Source organism: Clarias gariepinus, chromosome 5, assembly GCF_024256425.1.
Source record: "Clarias gariepinus isolate MV-2021 ecotype Netherlands chromosome 5, CGAR_prim_01v2, whole genome shotgun sequence".
NCBI classification, from domain to species: domain Eukaryota; kingdom Metazoa; phylum Chordata; class Actinopteri; order Siluriformes; family Clariidae; genus Clarias; species Clarias gariepinus.
Genome location: NC_071104.1, coordinates 3,653,607 through 3,672,107, shown reverse-complemented (window position 1 = coordinate 3,672,107; position 18,501 = coordinate 3,653,607). Strand labels below are relative to the sequence as shown.

Sequence of the window (18,501 nt, the reverse complement as noted above, 5' to 3'; positions counted from 1 at the left end):
GTGTTTTTTTTCAGGCTCTCCAAGATTCATGGATGCTCGAGTTCATTGGGCAGATGCTTTTCTGTTGCTACTAATCAAATTCCACCAAATGCAAACAACTATGGCAGGTGCTGATCCCACAAGCTGTCAACAGCGTCCACAGAATGCCTTGATTTCACCATGGAATTTGCCACAGATCCCTGTCTGACTTGCAAAGTTATTCAACTCTGGCTGTAAGAAAGGCAAGAAAGGGATAGCTTTCGCACCAACAGATGATTGTTGCAGTAGACACTGCTTGGATAGCACTGTAGCATGGAGACCTCAACATATACACACTGGAGTAAGCGCTAGATAACATATTAAATAAGGTATCTCCTCATCACCCATAGATTAAACGTTTTGTGGTATAAGGTCCTACAAATCCGAGACATCATGTTACCACACGAATGACGATTTGGCAGCAGCATTATTCTGTTGCGTTTCTGTGAATGAGCCTCATACACTTGATTTGATGCTTGCAAAGGTCCCCAACAGCTGAATAATCGCAACCACAGGTCAAATTATATGTCAGAAGAAGGCAGCCAAACCAATGCAAATGCAAGAAATTATCTGCTCTAGTCATCGTCCTAACAGACAAATGTTTAAAGGTGTGGTAAAAAGAATTGCAGTCGCAATGTAGCTAATGACCGGATCATAATGTTGACAGCAGTTGTGCTAGGGATACACAAGATAGGACTCTAATCTTGGCTAATCAGAAAGCTTGTGCATTGTGTGACTTTAACCCATGAGCTGTTAACGGTCAGACATGAAGCAAAGATTTCATTTCCTCCACTGAAACCAGTCTGATCTGCATAGCAACAGAAGTGCCCCTCAAGAGGCATTGCTGGGATTTAAATGCTCCTGTTCACCTCTCCTGGGATCTCCTGTTTACTAGACGTCTCTGCACATGGTTGTGTTGTTGAGGCAAAGCACTGAGCTGAACTTCATTTTCACAGATACTGAAAAATTCTTTTGAGATGTTCCACCGCATGTGTGAATGCAGAAGTCAAGGAATCAGCTTCTGGATGATGATGGGGTATGAAAAGTTGTCTTGTTTATGATTTATAGGATTATTTCATCTTTCTCACTGTATTTTGCAGCATGTATGGTTGCAGAGGCTGCTCTCTAAACTGCTTTGCTGTTTTTCTAAGGTAAAACGTGAACGTGGTTCCTGTCTGAAGCCTAAAAATCCTGAACTTAAGCCAACCGATACACTTGCGTGTATTGGAAAGATCTAGCGCTTGCTTTGGGGAGGAGGTCAAGTCATGAAATCAGACGTGGCAAAAGTCTATTCAACCACGGGCCCACACTATGTAAGCACACGCGGTGTAGTCGTGGCCGAGTGGTTAAGGCGATGGACTAGAAATCCATTGGGATCTCCCTGGGCAGGTTCGAATCCTGCCGATTACGTCTGTTAAATTGCGCAAGAAAGACATGTTGCAACTCATTGTGTTGTGGCTGTGATTTGTAACAAATTTCCTCATGCCCTTGAGAGTTGGTGATTTGCTGAAGACATAATGGTGACATCCTGCCCCCTTTTCATCCTCAATAGCTGCTGCTTTGGTGGAGAAATCCTGTCACCCCTTCCCAACGTTGATCTGTCTTCCAATGACAAGCTGCCTCATAGACATCCGATCGGTAATCCGTGCAAGACGTGACCTTTCTAGAGACCGCCGTGTCAGGATGGCCGAGCGGTCTAAGGCGCTGCGTTCAGGTCGCAGTCTCCCCTGGAGGCGTTGGTTCGAATCCCACTTCTGACAAGAGCCCCTTCTCTTTGTTGCATTTAGGAAATCATGTATGGATCTGCATCAATAACCTTGACCTCTCACAGCATAGCTTTGCTTGCTAGCGAAGAAGTTGGCACTTTTCTTCATCAAGCGCTTGCTTCTTCAATTTTTTGGACGATGTAGACATGGTTGTGTTGTTGAGGCAAAGCCCGGAGCAGGGTGCCAAAATCAAGGCTACAGGTTCTGAGCTGAACTTCCTTTTCACGCATGCTGAAAAATTCTTTTGAGATGTCCCAGCACATGTTTGATTGGTGAAGTCAAGGAATCAGCTTCTATTTGACAATTGGGTATGAAAAGTTATCATTGTTCATGATACATAGGTTCATTTCATCTTTCTGTCTGTATTTTGCAGCATTGCCCATAGATGGTTGGAGAGGTTGCTCTCTAAACTGCTTTCCTGTTTTGCTAAGGTAAAACGTCTACTCTGGATCAGACAAAGACATCCACATCGGATCGTAGTAGCCTTCAGCAACTTATCACTGTATGCTTTCTTAGAAAATGGGCACAAGCGAGCTTTCAGTAATGTAATTTTATGTATACATACACATATATTTATATATATTGAAGTGCAGTGTGTAGTGCAATCTTGGGCAATTGGGCCATGTACAATTTGCAATATAGCTAATGACCTACGGATACACAAGATCGGACTGTAAACTTGGCTAATCAGAAAGCTTGTGCATTGTGTGACCTTAACCCATTTAATGGTCAGACATAAAGCAAAGATTTCCTTTTTCCACAGAAACCAGTCTGACCTGCATAGCAACAGAGGTGCACAGTGAGAGGCACTGCTGGGATTCAAACCCAGGATCTCCTGTTTACTAGACAGGCACTTTAACCAACTAAGCCACAGCGCCACAACCAAACATTAGCCTCTTGCATATACTCTCGCATATCTGAGATGCTCCAGCACAGGAACTTGACTATCAAGCTAAGATTGTCTCCACTGGCATGCAGCAGGATAGGACCATGAAAGAAGTCCCACAGTGCTATACCATGCTTCACAGAGCACGCCAAAACTGCCAGTCATGGTGTTTCGACTCAGGTTGTTCCAAGTTCATTGCAGGCAAAGATCATGCCTGTTGCAGTAGATTTCAGGCTTGCAAAAATAAACAAACTTCAAACACACTGTATGTTATATATTTGCAACTGGCATACAGTTTACAGCAAAAAAAAAAAAAAAATATATATATATATATATATATAAATATATATATATATATATATATATACTAGCTTATTGACAGCCATTGTCCTCATTTAAATGTAACCAAATGTCAACATCAGGCAAATGTTCCACGGCTACTCAGAAAATGATTCAATTCTTGCAAATCAAAATGCCAGTTTTCATTCACTTCTGTGGGAGGAATAGAGCTACCTTGCTTGACACCATGGACAGGTGTCTACCTCTGGAAAACACATGAAAACTGAGCAGATATCCTGGCTGAAAGCAAGATACCCTGCCACAACCTGAGACCACAAGCACTTAAGCCTTGAGTTCCTCATGCAGTTGGACCCAGACCTTGTCTGGTGTACCAAGAGATGAAACTCACAACAGGCACTGCTGGGATTTGAACCCAGGATCTCCTGTTTACAAGACAGGTGCTTTCACCAGCTAAGCCACAGTGCCAATGGCCTGCGCGGCACCTTAGGCATGACCCAGCACTTTTAACCGAGACTCTCCTGGCCAAGACGTAATCTGATTGCAATGCTAATATTTCCTCCATCCGCATGCAAACCTCGCTGAGCTCGTAAGACGAGTACTCAACCAGCGATGCCATGCAAATGCTTTGATGTTTGTTTGCACATCCTAACTTTGATTTCGGCTTGATAAGATCCCAAAACGGGTGAAAATCCTTAAGAAAATGTCAAGTTTTAGATCTGTAAATGGCACACAAGCCACAGCAAACAAAAGGTTATGGCTGATCTCCATCCATAGTCCTAACAAGCATATCACAACAGTCAGGGGGGAGGAATTAAAATCCACATGCCATGCACATCTAAAAGCAAGCAAGCGTTCATCAGATTGCTGCTGTGGACTTTGGCTCTTTGTCCCATAAGGATTGCGTGAATCAATGTCGTAACCTTTTGTTGAAGCTGGAGTTGAGCTGAGGGCTTGATTTGGGACAAATGGGCGGAAACATGTGGAAAACAATGATATTTCTTAAAATCAGCTGACAAGTCATTCAATCAAATATGGCACATAGGAAAGTGCATCTTGAACAGGGATTCCTGACCAAAGATTTCATTTTAGACATGGTGTGTGGATAAAAAGAAGGTAACAAGTTAGTGTCTCTGGCGGGGCATCGAACCCGCAACCTTTGAATAGCTCCACAGCTGAGTCCAGAAGTCCAACACGCTATCCATTGCATCACAGAGCCAACCAGGGTGTTTTTTTTCAGGCTCTCCAAGATTCATGGATGCTCGAGTTCATTGGGCAGATGCTTTTCTGTTGCTACTAATCAAATTCCACCAAATGCAAACAACTATGGCAGGTGCTGATCCCACAAGCTGTCAACAGCGTCCACAGAATGCCTTGATTTCACCATGGAATTTGCCACAGATCCCTGTCTGACTTGCAAAGTTATTCAACTCTGGCTGTAAGAAAGGCAAGAAAGGGATAGCTTTCGCACCAACAGATGATTGTTGCAGTAGACACTGCTTGGATAGCACTGTAGCATGGAGACCTCAACATATACACACTGGAGTAAGCGCTAGATAACATATTAAATAAGGTATCTCCTCATCACCCATAGATTAAACGTTTTGTGGTATAAGGTCCTACAAATCCGAGACATCATGTTACCACACGAATGACGATTTGGCAGCAGCATTATTCTGTTGCGTTTCTGTGAATGAGCCTCATACACTTGATTTGATGCTTGCAAAGGTCCCCAACAGCTGAATAATCGCAACCACAGGTCAAATTATATGTCAGAAGAAGGCAGCCAAACCAATGCAAATGCAAGAAATTATCTGCTCTAGTCATCGTCCTAACAGACAAATGTTTAAAGGTGTGGTGAAAAGAATTGCAGTCGCAATGTAGCTAATGACCGGATCATAATGTTGACAGCAGTTGTGCTAGGGATACACAAGATAGGACTCTAATCTTGGCTAATCAGAAAGCTTGTGCATTGTGTGACTTTAACCCATGAGCTGTTAACGGTCAGACATGAAGCAAAGATTTCATTTCCTCCACTGAAACCAGTCTGATCTGCATAGCAACAGAAGTGCCCCTCAAGAGGCATTGCTGGGATTTAAATGCTCCTGTTCACCTCTCCTGGGATCTCCTGTTTACTAGACGTCTCTGCACATGGTTGTGTTGTTGAGGCAAAGCACTGAGCTGAACTTCATTTTCACAGATACTGAAAAATTCTTTTGAGATGTTCCACCGCATGTGTGAATGCAGAAGTCAAGGAATCAGCTTCTGGATGATGATGGGGTATGAAAAGTTGTCTTGTTTATGATTTATAGGATTATTTCATCTTTCTCACTGTATTTTGCAGCATGTATGGTTGCAGAGGCTGCTCTCTAAACTGCTTTGCTGTTTTTCTAAGGTAAAACGTGAACGTGGTTCCTGTCTGAAGCCTAAAAATCCTGAACTTAAGCCAACCGATACACTTGCGTGTATTGGAAAGATCTAGCGCTTGCTTTGGGGAGGAGGTCAAGTCATGAAATCAGACGTGGCAAAAGTCTATTCAACCACGGGCCCACACTATGTAAGCACACGCGGTGTAGTCGTGGCCGAGTGGTTAAGGCGATGGACTAGAAATCCATTGGGATCTCCCTGGGCAGGTTCGAATCCTGCCGATTACGTCTGTTAAATTGCGCAAGAAAGACATGTTGCAACTCATTGTGTTGTGGCTGTGATTTGTAACAAATTTCCTCATGCCCTTGAGAGTTGGTGATTTGCTGAAGACATAATGGTGACATCCTGCCCCCTTTTCATCCTCAATAGCTGCTGCTTTGGTGGAGAAATCCTGTCACCCCTTCCCAACGTTGATCTGTCTTCCAATGACAAGCTGCCTCATAGACATCCGATCGGTAATCCGTGCAAGACGTGACCTTTCTAGAGACCGCCGTGTCAGGATGGCCGAGCGGTCTAAGGCGCTGCGTTCAGGTCGCAGTCTCCCCTGGAGGCGTTGGTTCGAATCCCACTTCTGACAAGAGCCCCTTCTCTTTGTTGCATTTAGGAAATCATGTATGGATCTGCATCAATAACCTTGACCTCTCACAGCATAGCTTTGCTTGCTAGCGAAGAAGTTGGCACTTTTCTTCATCAAGCGCTTGCTTCTTCAATTTTTTGGACGATGTAGACATGGTTGTGTTGTTGAGGCAAAGCCCGGAGCAGGGTGCCAAAATCAAGGCTACAGGTTCTGAGCTGAACTTCCTTTTCACGCATGCTGAAAAATTCTTTTGAGATGTCCCAGCACATGTTTGATTGGTGAAGTCAAGGAATCAGCTTCTATTTGACAATTGGGTATGAAAAGTTATCATTGTTCATGATACATAGGTTCATTTCATCTTTCTGTCTGTATTTTGCAGCATTGCCCATAGATGGTTGGAGAGGTTGCTCTCTAAACTGCTTTCCTGTTTTGCTAAGGTAAAACGTCTACTCTGGATCAGACAAAGACATCCACATCGGATCGTAGTAGCCTTCAGCAACTTATCACTGTATGCTTTCTTAGAAAATGGGCACAAGCGAGCTTTCAGTAATGTAATTTTATGTATACATACACATATATTTATATATATTGAAGTGCAGTGTGTAGTGCAATCTTGGGCAATTGGGCCATGTACAATTTGCAATATAGCTAATGACCTACGGATACACAAGATCGGACTGTAAACTTGGCTAATCAGAAAGCTTGTGCATTGTGTGACCTTAACCCATTTAATGGTCAGACATAAAGCAAAGATTTCCTTTTTCCACAGAAACCAGTCTGACCTGCATAGCAACAGAGGTGCACAGTGAGAGGCACTGCTGGGATTCGAACCCAGGATCTCCTGTTTACTAGACAGGCACTTTAACCAACTAAGCCACAGCGCCACAACCAAACCTTAGCCTCTTGCATATACTCTCGCGTATCTGAGATGCTCCAGCACAGGAACTTGACTATCAAGCTAAGATTGTCTCCACTGGCATGCAGCATGATAGGACCATGAATGAAGTCCCACAGTGCTATACCATGCTTCACAGAGCACGCCAAAACTGCCAGTCATGGTGTTTCGACTCAGGTTGTTCCAAGTTCATTGCAGGCAAAGATCATGCCTGTTGCAGTAGATTTCAGGCTTGCAAAAATAAACAAACTTCAAACACACTGTATGTTATATATTTGCAACTGGCATACAGTTTACAGCAAAAAAAAAAAAAAAAATATATATATATATATATATATATATATATATATATACTAGCTTATTGACAGCCATTGTCCTCATTTAAATGTAACCAAATGTCAACATCAGGCAAATGTTCCACGGCTACTCAGAAAATGATTCAATTCTTGCAAATCAAAATGCCAGTTTTCATTCACTTCTGTGGGAGGAATAGAGCTACCTTGCTTGACACCATGGACAGGTGTCTACCTCTGGAAAACACATGAAAACTGAGCAGAAATCCTGGCTGAAAGCAAGATACCCTGCCACAACCTGAGACCACAAGCACTTAAGCCTTGAGTTCCTCATGCAGTTGGACCCAGACCTTGTCTGGTGTACCAAGAGATGAAACTCACAACAGGCACTGCTGGGATTTGAACCCAGGATCTCCTGTTTACAAGACAGGTGCTTTCACCAGCTAAGCCACAGTGCCAATGGCCTGCGCGGCACCTTAGGCATGACCCAGCACTTTTAACCGAGACTCTCCTGGCCAAGACGTAATCTGATTGCAATGCTAATATTTCCTCCATCCGCATGCAAACCTCGCTGAGCTCGTAAGACGAGTACTCAACCAGCGATGCCATGCAAATGCTTTGATGTTTGTTTGCACATCCTAACTTTGATTTCGGCTTGATAAGATCCCAAAACGGGTGAAAATCCTTAAGAAAATGTCAAGTTTTAGATCTGTAAATGGCACACAAGCCACAGCAAACAAAAGGTTATGGCTGATCTCCAGCCATAGTCCTAACAAGCATATCACAACAGTCAGGGGGGAGGAATTAAAATCCACATGCCATGCACATCTAAAAGCAAGCAAGCGTTCATCAGATTGCTGCTGTGGACTTTGGCTCTTTGTCCCATAAGGATTGCGTGAATCAATGTCGTAACCTTTTGTTGAAGCTGGAGTTGAGCTGAGGGCTTGATTTGGGACAAATGGGCGGAAACATGTGGAAAACAATGATATTTCTTAAAATCAGCTGACAAGTCATTCAATCAAATATGGCACATAGGAAAGTGCATCTTGAACAGGGATTCCTGACCAAAGATTTCATTTTAGACATGGTGTGTGGATAAAAAGAAGGTAACAAGTTAGTGTCTCTGGCGGGGCATCGAACCCGCAACCTTTGAATAGCTCCACAGCTGAGTCCAGAAGTCCAACACGCTATCCATTGCATCACAGAGCCAACCAGGGTGTTTTTTTTCAGGCTCTCCAAGATTCATGGATGCTCGAGTTCATTGGGCAGATGCTTTTCTGTTGCTACTAATCAAATTCCACCAAATGCAAACAACTATGGCAGGTGCTGATCCCACAAGCTGTCAACAGCGTCCACAGAATGCCTTGATTTCACCATGGAATTTGCCACAGATCCCTGTCTGACTTGCAAAGTTATTCAACTCTGGCTGTAAGAAAGGCAAGAAAGGGATAGCTTTCGCACCAACAGATGATTGTTGCAGTAGACACTGCTTGGATAGCACTGTAGCATGGAGACCTCAACATATACACACTGGAGTAAGCGCTAGATAACATATTAAATAAGGTATCTCCTCATCACCCATAGATTAAACGTTTTGTGGTATAAGGTCCTACAAATCCGAGACATCATGTTACCACACGAATGACGATTTGGCAGCAGCATTATTCTGTTGCGTTTCTGTGAATGAGCCTCATACACTTGATTTGATGCTTGCAAAGGTCCCCAACAGCTGAATAATCGCAACCACAGGTCAAATTATATGTCAGAAGAAGGCAGCCAAACCAATGCAAATGCAAGAAATTATCTGCTCTAGTCATCGTCCTAACAGACAAATGTTTAAAGGTGTGGTAAAAAGAATTGCAGTCGCAATGTAGCTAATGACCGGATCATAATGTTGACAGCAGTTGTGCTAGGGATACACAAGATAGGACTCTAATCTTGGCTAATCAGAAAGCTTGTGCATTGTGTGACTTTAACCCATGAGCTGTTAACGGTCAGACATGAAGCAAAGATTTCATTTCCTCCACTGAAACCAGTCTGATCTGCATAGCAACAGAAGTGCCCCTCAAGAGGCATTGCTGGGATTTAAATGCTCCTGTTCACCTCTCCTGGGATCTCCTGTTTACTAGACGTCTCTGCACATGGTTGTGTTGTTGAGGCAAAGCACTGAGCTGAACTTCATTTTCACAGATACTGAAAAATTCTTTTGAGATGTTCCACCGCATGTGTGAATGCAGAAGTCAAGGAATCAGCTTCTGGATGATGATGGGGTATGAAAAGTTGTCTTGTTTATGATTTATAGGATTATTTCATCTTTCTCACTGTATTTTGCAGCATGTATGGTTGCAGAGGCTGCTCTCTAAACTGCTTTGCTGTTTTTCTAAGGTAAAACGTGAACGTGGTTCCTGTCTGAAGCCTAAAAATCCTGAACTTAAGCCAACCGATACACTTGCGTGTATTGGAAAGATCTAGCGCTTGCTTTGGGGAGGAGGTCAAGTCATGAAATCAGACGTGGCAAAAGTCTATTCAACCACGGGCCCACACTATGTAAACACACGCGGTGTAGTCGTGGCCGAGTGGTTAAAGCGATGGACTAGAAATCCATTGGGATCTCCCTGCGCAGGTTTGAATCCTGCTGATTACGTCTGTTATATTGCGCAAGAAAGACATGTTGCAACTCATTGTGTTGTGGCTGTGATTTGTAACAAATTTCCTCATGCCCTTAAGAGTTGGTGATTTGCTGAAGACATAATGGTGACATCCTGCCCCCTTTCCATCCTCAATAGCTGCTGCTTTGGTGGAGAAATCCTGTCACCCCTTCCCAACGTTGATCTGTCTTCCAATGACAAGCTGCCTCATAGACATCCGATCGGTTATATGAGTGCGTGGCCAGCGACCTGTAATCTGTGCAAGACGTGACCGTTCTAGAGCCCGCCGTGTCAGGATGGCCGAGCGGTCTAAGGCGCTGCGTTCAGGTCGCAGTCTCCCCTGGAGGCGTGGGTTCGAATCCCACTTCTGACTAGGGCCCCTTCTCTTTGTTGCATTTAGGAAATCATGTATGGATCTGCATCAATAACCTTGACCTCTCACAGCATAGCTTTGCTTGCTAGCGAAGAAGTTGGCACTTTTCTTCATCAAGCGCTTGCTTCTTCAATTTTTTGGACGATGTAGACATGGTTGTGTTGTTGAGGCAAAGCCCGAGGCAGGGTGCCAAAATCAAGGCTACAGGTTCTGAGCTGAACTTCCTTTTCACGCATGCTGAAAAATTCTTTTGAGATGTCCCAGCGCATGTTTGATTGGTGAAGTCAAGGAATCAGCTTCTATTTGACAATTGGGTATGAAAAGTTATCATTGTTCATGATACATAGGTTCATTTCATCTTTCTGTCTGTATTTTGCAGCATTGCCCATAGATGGTTGGAGAGGTTGCTCTCTAAACTGCTTTCCTGTTTTGCTAAGGTAAAACGTCTACTCTGGATCAGACAAAGACATCCACATCGGATCGTAGTAGCTTTCAGCAACTTATCACTGTATGCTTTCTTAGAAAATCGGCACAAGCGAGCTTTCAGTAATGTAATTTTATGTATACATACACATATATTTATATATATTGAAGTGCAGTGTGTAGTGCAATCTTGGGCAATTGGGCCATGTACAATTTGCAATATAGCTAATGACCTACGGATACACAAGATCGGACTGTAAACTTGGCTAATCAGAAAGCTTGTGCATTGTGTGACCTTAACCCATTTAATGGTCAGACATAAAGCAAAGATTTCCTTTTTCCACAGAAACCAGTCTGACCTGCATAGCAACAGAGGTGCACAGTGAGAGGCACTGCTGGGATTCGAACCCAGGATCTCCTGTTTACTAGACAGGCACTTTAACCAACTAAGCCACAGCGCCACAACCAAACCTTAGCCTCTTGCATATACTCTCGCGTATCTGAGATGCTCCAGCACAGGAACTTGACTATCAAGCTAAGATTGTCTCCACTGGCATGCAGCATGATAGGACCATGAATGAAGTCCCACAGTGCTATACCATGCTTCACAGAGCACGCCAAAACTGCCAGTCATGGTGTTTCGACTCAGGTTGTTCCAAGTTCATTGCAGGCAAAGATCATGCCTGTTGCAGTAGATTTCAGCCTTGCAAAAATAAACAAACTTCAAACACACTGTATGTTATATATTTGCAACTGGCATACAGTTTACAGCAAAAAAAAAAAAAAAATATATATATATATATATATATATATATATATACTAGCTTATTGACAGCCATTGTCCTCATTTAAATGTAACCAAATGTCAACATCAGGCAAATGTTCCACGGCTACTCAGAAAATGATTCAATTCTTGCAAATCAAAATGCCAGTTTTCATTCACTTCTGTGGGAGGAATAGAGCTACCTTGCTTGACACCATGGACAGGTGTCTACCTCTGGAAAACACATGAAAACTGAGCAGAAATCCTGGCTGAAAGCAAGATACCCTGCCACAACCTGAGACCACAAGCACTTAAGCCTTGAGTTCCTCATGCAGTTGGACCCAGACCTTGTCTGGTGTACCAAGAGATGAAACTCACAACAGGCACTGCTGGGATTTGAACCCAGGATCTCCTGTTTACAAGACAGGTGCTTTCACCAGCTAAGCCACAGTGCCAATGGCCTGCGCGGCACCTTAGGCATGACCCAGCACTTTTAACCGAGACTCTCCTGGCCAAGACGTAATCTGATTGCAATGCTAATATTTCCTCCATCCGCATGCAAACCTCGCTGAGCTCGTAAGACGAGTACTCAACCAGCGATGCCATGCAAATGCTTTGATGTTTGTTTGCACATCCTAACTTTGATTTCGGCTTGATAAGATCCCAAAACGGGTGAAAATCCTTAAGAAAATGTCAAGTTTTAGATCTGTAAATGGCACACAAGCCACAGCAAACAAAAGGTTATGGCTGATCTCCAGCCATAGTCCTAACAAGCATATCACAACAGTCAGGGGGGAGGAATTAAAATCCACATGCCATGCACATCTAAAAGCAAGCAAGCGTTCATCAGATTGCTGCTGTGGACTTTGGCTCTTTGTCCCATAAGGATTGCGTGAATCAATGTCGTAACCTTTTGTTGAAGCTGGAGTTGAGCTGAGGGCTTGATTTGGGACAAATGGGCGGAAACATGTGGAAAACAATGATATTTCTTAAAATCAGCTGACAAGTCATTCAATCAAATATGGCACATAGGAAAGTGCATCTTGAACAGGGATTCCTGACCAAAGATTTCATTTTAGACATGGTGTGTGGATAAAAAGAAGGTAACAAGTTAGTGTCTCTGGCGGGGCATCGAACCCGCAACCTTTGAATAGCTCCACAGCTGAGTCCAGAAGTCCAACACGCTATCCATTGCATCACAGAGCCAACCAGGGTGTTTTTTTTCAGGCTCTCCAAGATTCATGGATGCTCGAGTTCATTGGGCAGATGCTTTTCTGTTGCTACTAATCAAATTCCACCAAATGCAAACAACTATGGCAGGTGCTGATCCCACAAGCTGTCAACAGCGTCCACAGAATGCCTTGATTTCACCATGGAATTTGCCACAGATCCCTGTCTGACTTGCAAAGTTATTCAACTCTGGCTGTAAGAAAGGCAAGAAAGGGATAGCTTTCGCACCAACAGATGATTGTTGCAGTAGACACTGCTTGGATAGCACTGTAGCATGGAGACCTCAACATATACACACTGGAGTAAGCGCTAGATAACATATTAAATAAGGTATCTCCTCATCACCCATAGATTAAACGTTTTGTGGTATAAGGTCCTACAAATCCGAGACATCATGTTACCACACGAATGACGATTTGGCAGCAGCATTATTCTGTTGCGTTTCTGTGAATGAGCCTCATACACTTGATTTGATGCTTGCAAAGGTCCCCAACAGCTGAATAATCGCAACCACAGGTCAAATTATATGTCAGAAGAAGGCAGCCAAACCAATGCAAATGCAAGAAATTATCTGCTCTAGTCATCGTCCTAACAGACAAATGTTTAAAGGTGTGGTAAAAAGAATTGCAGTCGCAATGTAGCTAATGACCGGATCATAATGTTGACAGCAGTTGTGCTAGGGATACACAAGATAGGACTCTAATCTTGGCTAATCAGAAAGCTTGTGCATTGTGTGACTTTAACCCATGAGCTGTTAACGGTCAGACATGAAGCAAAGATTTCATTTCCTCCACTGAAACCAGTCTGATCTGCATAGCAACAGAAGTGCCCCTCAAGAGGCATTGCTGGGATTTAAATGCTCCTGTTCACCTCTCCTGGGATCTCCTGTTTACTAGACGTCTCTGCACATGGTTGTGTTGTTGAGGCAAAGCACTGAGCTGAACTTCATTTTCACAGATACTGAAAAATTCTTTTGAGATGTTCCACCGCATGTTTGAATGCAGAAGTCAAGGAATCAGCTTCTGGATGATGATGGGGTATGAAAAGTTGTCTTGTTTATGATTTATAGGATTATTTCATCTTTCTCACTGTATTTTGCAGCATGTATGGTTGCAGAGGCTGCTCTCTAAACTGCTTTGCTGTTTTTCTAAGGTAAAACGTGAACGTGGTTCCTGTCTGAAGCCTAAAAATCCTGAACTTAAGCCAACCGATACACTTGCGTGTATTGGAAAGATCTAGCGCTTGCTTTGGGGAGGAGGTCAAGTCATGAAATCAGACGTGGCAAAAGTCTATTCAACCACGGGCCCACACTATGTAAGCACACGCGGTGTAGTCGTGGCCGAGTGGTTAAGGCGATGGACTAGAAATCCATTGGGGTCTCCCCGCGCAGGTTCGAATCCTGCCGATTACGTCTGTTATATTGCACAAGAAAGACATGTTGCAACTCATTGTGTTGTGGCTGTGATTTGTAACAAATTTCCTCATGCCCTTAAGAGTTGGTGCTTTGTTAAAGACATAATGGTGACATCCTGCCCCCTTTCCATCCTCAATAGCTGCTGCTTTGGTGGAGAAATCCTGTCACCCCTTCCCAACGTTGATCTGTCTTCCAATGACAAGCTGCCTCATAGACATCCGATCGGTTATATGATTGGGTGGCCAGCGACCTGTAATCCGTGCAAGACGTGACTGTTCCAGAGATGGCTGTGTCAGGATGGCCGAGCGGTCTAAGGCGCTGCGTTCAGGTCGCAGTCTCCCCTGGAGGCGTGGGTTCGAATCCCACTTCTGACAAGAGCCCCTTCTCTTTGTTGCATTTAGGAAATCATGTATGGATCTGCATCAATAACCTTGACCTCTCACAGCATAGCTTTGCTTGCTAGCGAAGAAGTTGGCACTTTTCTTCATCAAGCGCTTGCTTCTTCAATTTTTTGGACGATGTAGACATGGTTGTGTTGTTGAGGCAAAGCCCGGAGCAGGGTGCCAAAATCAAGGCTACAGGTTCTGAGCTGAACTTCCTTTTCACGCATGCTGAAAAATTCTTTTGAGATGTCCCAGCACATGTTTGATTGGTGAAGTCAAGGAATCAGCTTCTATTTGACAATTGGGTATGAAAAGTTATCATTGTTCATGATACATAGGTTCATTTCATCTTTCTGTCTGTATTTTGCAGCATTGCCCATAGATGGTTGGAGAGGTTGCTCTCTAAACTGCTTTCCTGTTTTGCTAAGGTAAAACGTCTACTCTGGATCAGACATCCACATCGGATCGTAGTAGCTTTCAGCAACTTATCACTGTATGCTTTCTTAGAAAATGGGCACAAGCGAGCTTTCAGTAATGTAATTTTATGTATACATACACATATATTTATATATATTGAAGTGCAGTGTGTAGTGCAATCTTGGGCAATTGGGCCATGTACAATTTGCAATATAGCTAATGACCTACGGATACACAAGATCGGACTGTAAACTTGGCTAATCAGAAAGCTTGTGCATTGTGTGACCTTAACCTATTTAATGGTCAGACATAAAGCAAAGATTTCCTTTTTTCCACAGAAACCAGTCTGACCTGCATAGCAACAGAGGTGCACAGTGAGAGGCACTGCTGGGATTCGAACCCAGGATCTCCTGTTTACTAGACAGGCACTTTAACCAACTAAGCCACAGTGCCACAACCAAACATTAGCCTCTTGCATATACTCTCGCATATCTGAGATGCTCCAGCACAGGAACTTGACTATCAAGCTAAGATTGTCTCCACTGGCATGCAGCAGGATAGGACCATGAAAGAAGTCCCACAGTGCTATACCATGCTTCACAGAGCACGCCAAAACTGCCAGTCATGGTGTTTCGACTCAGGTTGTTCCAAGTTCATTGCAGGCAAAGATCATGCCTGTTGCAGTAGATTTCAGGCTTGCAAAAATAAACAAACTTCAAACACACTGTATGTTATATATTTGCAACTGGCATACAGTTTACAGCAAAAAAAAAAAAAAAAAAATATATATATATATATATATATATATATATATACTAGCTTATTGACAGCCATTGTCCTCATTTAAATGTAACCAAATGTCAACATCAGGCAAATGTTCCACGGCTACTCAGAAAATGATTCAATTCTTGCAAATCAAAATGCCAGTTTTCATTCACTTCTGTGGGAGGAATAGAGCTACCTTGCTTGACACCATGGACAGGTGTCTACCTCCGGAAAACACATGAAAACTGAGCAGAAATCCTGGCTGAAAGCAAGATACCCTGCCACAACCTGAGACCACAAGCACTTAAGCCTTGAGTTCCTCATGCAGTTGGACCCAGACCTTGTCTGGTGTACCAAGAGATGAAACTCACAACAGGCACTGCTGGGATTTGAACCCAGGATCTCCTGTTTACAAGACAGGTGCTTTCACCAGCTAAGCCACAGTGCCAATGGCCTGCGCGGCACCTTAGGCATGACCCAGCACCGAGACTCTCCTGGCCAAGACGTAATCTGATTGCAATGCTAATATTTCCTCCATCCGCATGCAAACCTCGCTGAGCTCGTAAGACGAGTACTCAACCAGCGATGCCATGCAAATGCTTTGATGTTTGTTTGCACATCCTAACTTTGATTTCGGCTTGATAAGATCCCAAAACGGGTGAAAATCCTTAAGAAAATGTCAAGTTTTAGATCTGTAAATGGCACACAAGCCACAGCAAACAAAAGGTTATGGCTGATCTCCAGCCATAGTCCTAACAAGCATATCACAACAGTCAGGGGGGAGGAATTAAAATCCACATGCCATGCACATCTAAAAGCAAGCAAGCGTTCATCAGATTGCTGCTGTGGACTTTGGCTCTTTGTCCCATAAGGATTGCGTGAATCAATGTCGTAACCTTTTGTTGAAGCTGGAGTTGAGCTGAGGGCTTGATTTGGGACAAATGGGCGGAAACATGTGGAAAACAATGATATTTCTTAAAATCAGCTGACAAGTCATTCAATCAAATATGGCACATAGGAAAGTGCATCTTGAACAGGGATTCCTGACCAAAGATTTCATTTTAGATATGGTGTGTGGATAAAAAGAAGGTAACAAGTTAATGTCTCTGGCGGGGCATCGAACCCGCAACCTTTGAATAGCTCCACAGCTGAGTCCAGAAGTCCAACACGCTATCCATTGCATCACAGAGCCAACCAGGGTGTTTTTTTTCAGGCTCTCCAAGATTCATGGATGCTCGAGTTCATTGGGCAGATGCTTTTCTGTTGCTACTAATCAAATTCCACCAAATGCAAACAACTATGGCAGGTGCTGATCCCACAAGCTGTCAACAGCGTCCACAGAATGCCTTGATTTCACCATGGAATTTGCCACAGATCCCTGTCTGACTTGCAAAGTTATTCAACTCTGGCTGTAAGAAAGGCAAGAAAGGGATAGCTTTCGCACCAACAGATGATTGTTGCAGTAGACACTGCTTGGATAGCACTGTAGCATGGAGACCTCAACATATACACACTGGAGTAAGCGCTAGATAACATATTAAATAAGGTATCTCCTCATCACCCATAGATTAAACGTTTTGTGGTATAAGGTCCTACAAATCCGAGACATCATGTTACCACACGAATGACGATTTGGCAGCAGCATTATTCTGTTGCGTTTCTGTGAATGAGCCTCATACACTTGATTTGATGCTTGCAAAGGTCCCCAACAGCTGAATAATCGCAACCACAGGTCAAATTATATGTCAGAAGAAGGCAGCCAAACCAATGCAAATGCAAGAAATTATCTGCACTAGTCATCGTCCTAACAGACAAATGTTTAAAGGTGTGGTAAAAAGAATTGCAGTCGCAATGTAGCTAATGACCGGATCATAATGTTGACAGCAGTTGTGCTAGGGATACACAAGATAGGACTCTAATCTTGGCTAATCAGAAAGCTTGTGCATTGTGTGACTTTAACCCATGAGCTGTTAACGGTCAGACATGAAGCAAAGATTTCATTTCCTCCACTGAAACCAGTCTGATCTGCATAGCAACAGAAGTGCCCCTCAAGAGGCATTGCTGGGATTTAAATGCTCCTGTTCACTTCTCCTGGGATCTCCTGTTTACTAGACGTCTCTGCACATGGTTGTGTTGTTGAGGCAAAGCACTGAGCTGAACTTCATTTTCACAGATACTGAAAAATTCTTTTGAGATGTTCCACCGCATGTTTGAATGCAGAAGTCAAGGAATCAGCTTCTGGATGATGATGGGGTATGAAAAGTTGTCTTGTTTATGATTTATAGGATTATTTCATCTTTCTCACTGTATTTTGCAGCATGAATGGTTGCAGAGGCTGCTCTCTAAACTGCTTTGCTGTTTTTCTAAGGTAAAACGTGAACGTGGTTCCTGTCTGAAGCCTAAAAATCCTGAACTTAAGCCAACCGATACACTTGCGTGTATTGGAAAGATCTAGCGCTTGCTTTGGGGAGGAGGTCAAGTCATGAAATCAGACGTGGCAAAAGTCCCAGCACATGTTTGATTGGTGAAGTCAAGGAATCAGCTTCTATTTGACAATTGGGTATAAAAAGTTATCATTGTTCATGATACATAGGTTCATTTCATCTTTCTGTCTGTATTTTGCAGCATTGCCCATAGATGGTTGGAGAGGTTGCTCTCTAAACTGCTTTCCTGTTTTGCTAAGGTAAAACGTCTACTCTGGATCAGACAAAGACATCCACATCGGATCGTAGTAGCTTTCAGCAACTTATCACTGTATGCTTTCTTAGAAAATGGGCACAAGGGAGCTTTCAGCAATGTATTTTTATGTATACATACACATATATTATATATATTGAAGTGCAGTGTGTAGTGCAATCTTGGGCAATTGGGCCATGTACAAATGACCTACGGATACACAAGATCGGACTGTAAACTTGGCTAATCA

The 18,501-nt window shown here is 43.3% G+C and overlaps 1 protein-coding gene and 14 non-coding genes across 15 annotated transcripts in view; 8 read left to right on the top strand and 7 right to left on the bottom strand.

Moving 5' to 3' along the window:
* Nucleotides 1-18,501, top strand: part of LOC128524461 (nuclear factor 7, brain-like) — a 561,325-nt gene that overhangs the window by 259,595 nt on the left and 283,229 nt on the right. The window lies entirely within an intron of this gene.
* On the top strand, nucleotides 1,347-1,428 carry trnas-aga (transfer RNA serine (anticodon AGA)). The gene has a single exon. It is a non-coding gene; the product is annotated as a tRNA-Ser (tRNA).
* On the top strand, nucleotides 1,696-1,778 carry trnal-cag (transfer RNA leucine (anticodon CAG)). Its single transcript has one exon. It is a non-coding gene; the product is annotated as a tRNA-Leu (tRNA).
* Nucleotides 3,362-3,435, bottom strand: trnat-ugu (transfer RNA threonine (anticodon UGU)). The gene has a single exon. It is a non-coding gene; the product is annotated as a tRNA-Thr (tRNA).
* On the top strand, nucleotides 5,540-5,621 carry trnas-aga (transfer RNA serine (anticodon AGA)). Its single transcript has one exon. It is a non-coding gene; the product is annotated as a tRNA-Ser (tRNA).
* Nucleotides 5,889-5,971, top strand: trnal-cag (transfer RNA leucine (anticodon CAG)). The gene has a single exon. It is a non-coding gene; the product is annotated as a tRNA-Leu (tRNA).
* trnat-agu (transfer RNA threonine (anticodon AGU)) lies at nucleotides 6,782-6,855 on the bottom strand. The gene has a single exon. It is a non-coding gene; the product is annotated as a tRNA-Thr (tRNA).
* Nucleotides 7,544-7,617, bottom strand: trnat-ugu (transfer RNA threonine (anticodon UGU)). Its single transcript has one exon. It is a non-coding gene; the product is annotated as a tRNA-Thr (tRNA).
* Nucleotides 10,098-10,180, top strand: trnal-cag (transfer RNA leucine (anticodon CAG)). Its single transcript has one exon. It is a non-coding gene; the product is annotated as a tRNA-Leu (tRNA).
* trnat-agu (transfer RNA threonine (anticodon AGU)) lies at nucleotides 10,991-11,064 on the bottom strand. Its single transcript has one exon. It is a non-coding gene; the product is annotated as a tRNA-Thr (tRNA).
* Nucleotides 11,748-11,821, bottom strand: trnat-ugu (transfer RNA threonine (anticodon UGU)). Its single transcript has one exon. It is a non-coding gene; the product is annotated as a tRNA-Thr (tRNA).
* On the top strand, nucleotides 13,926-14,007 carry trnas-aga (transfer RNA serine (anticodon AGA)). The gene has a single exon. It is a non-coding gene; the product is annotated as a tRNA-Ser (tRNA).
* Nucleotides 14,302-14,384, top strand: trnal-cag (transfer RNA leucine (anticodon CAG)). Its single transcript has one exon. It is a non-coding gene; the product is annotated as a tRNA-Leu (tRNA).
* On the bottom strand, nucleotides 15,190-15,263 carry trnat-agu (transfer RNA threonine (anticodon AGU)). The gene has a single exon. It is a non-coding gene; the product is annotated as a tRNA-Thr (tRNA).
* On the bottom strand, nucleotides 15,950-16,023 carry trnat-ugu (transfer RNA threonine (anticodon UGU)). The gene has a single exon. It is a non-coding gene; the product is annotated as a tRNA-Thr (tRNA).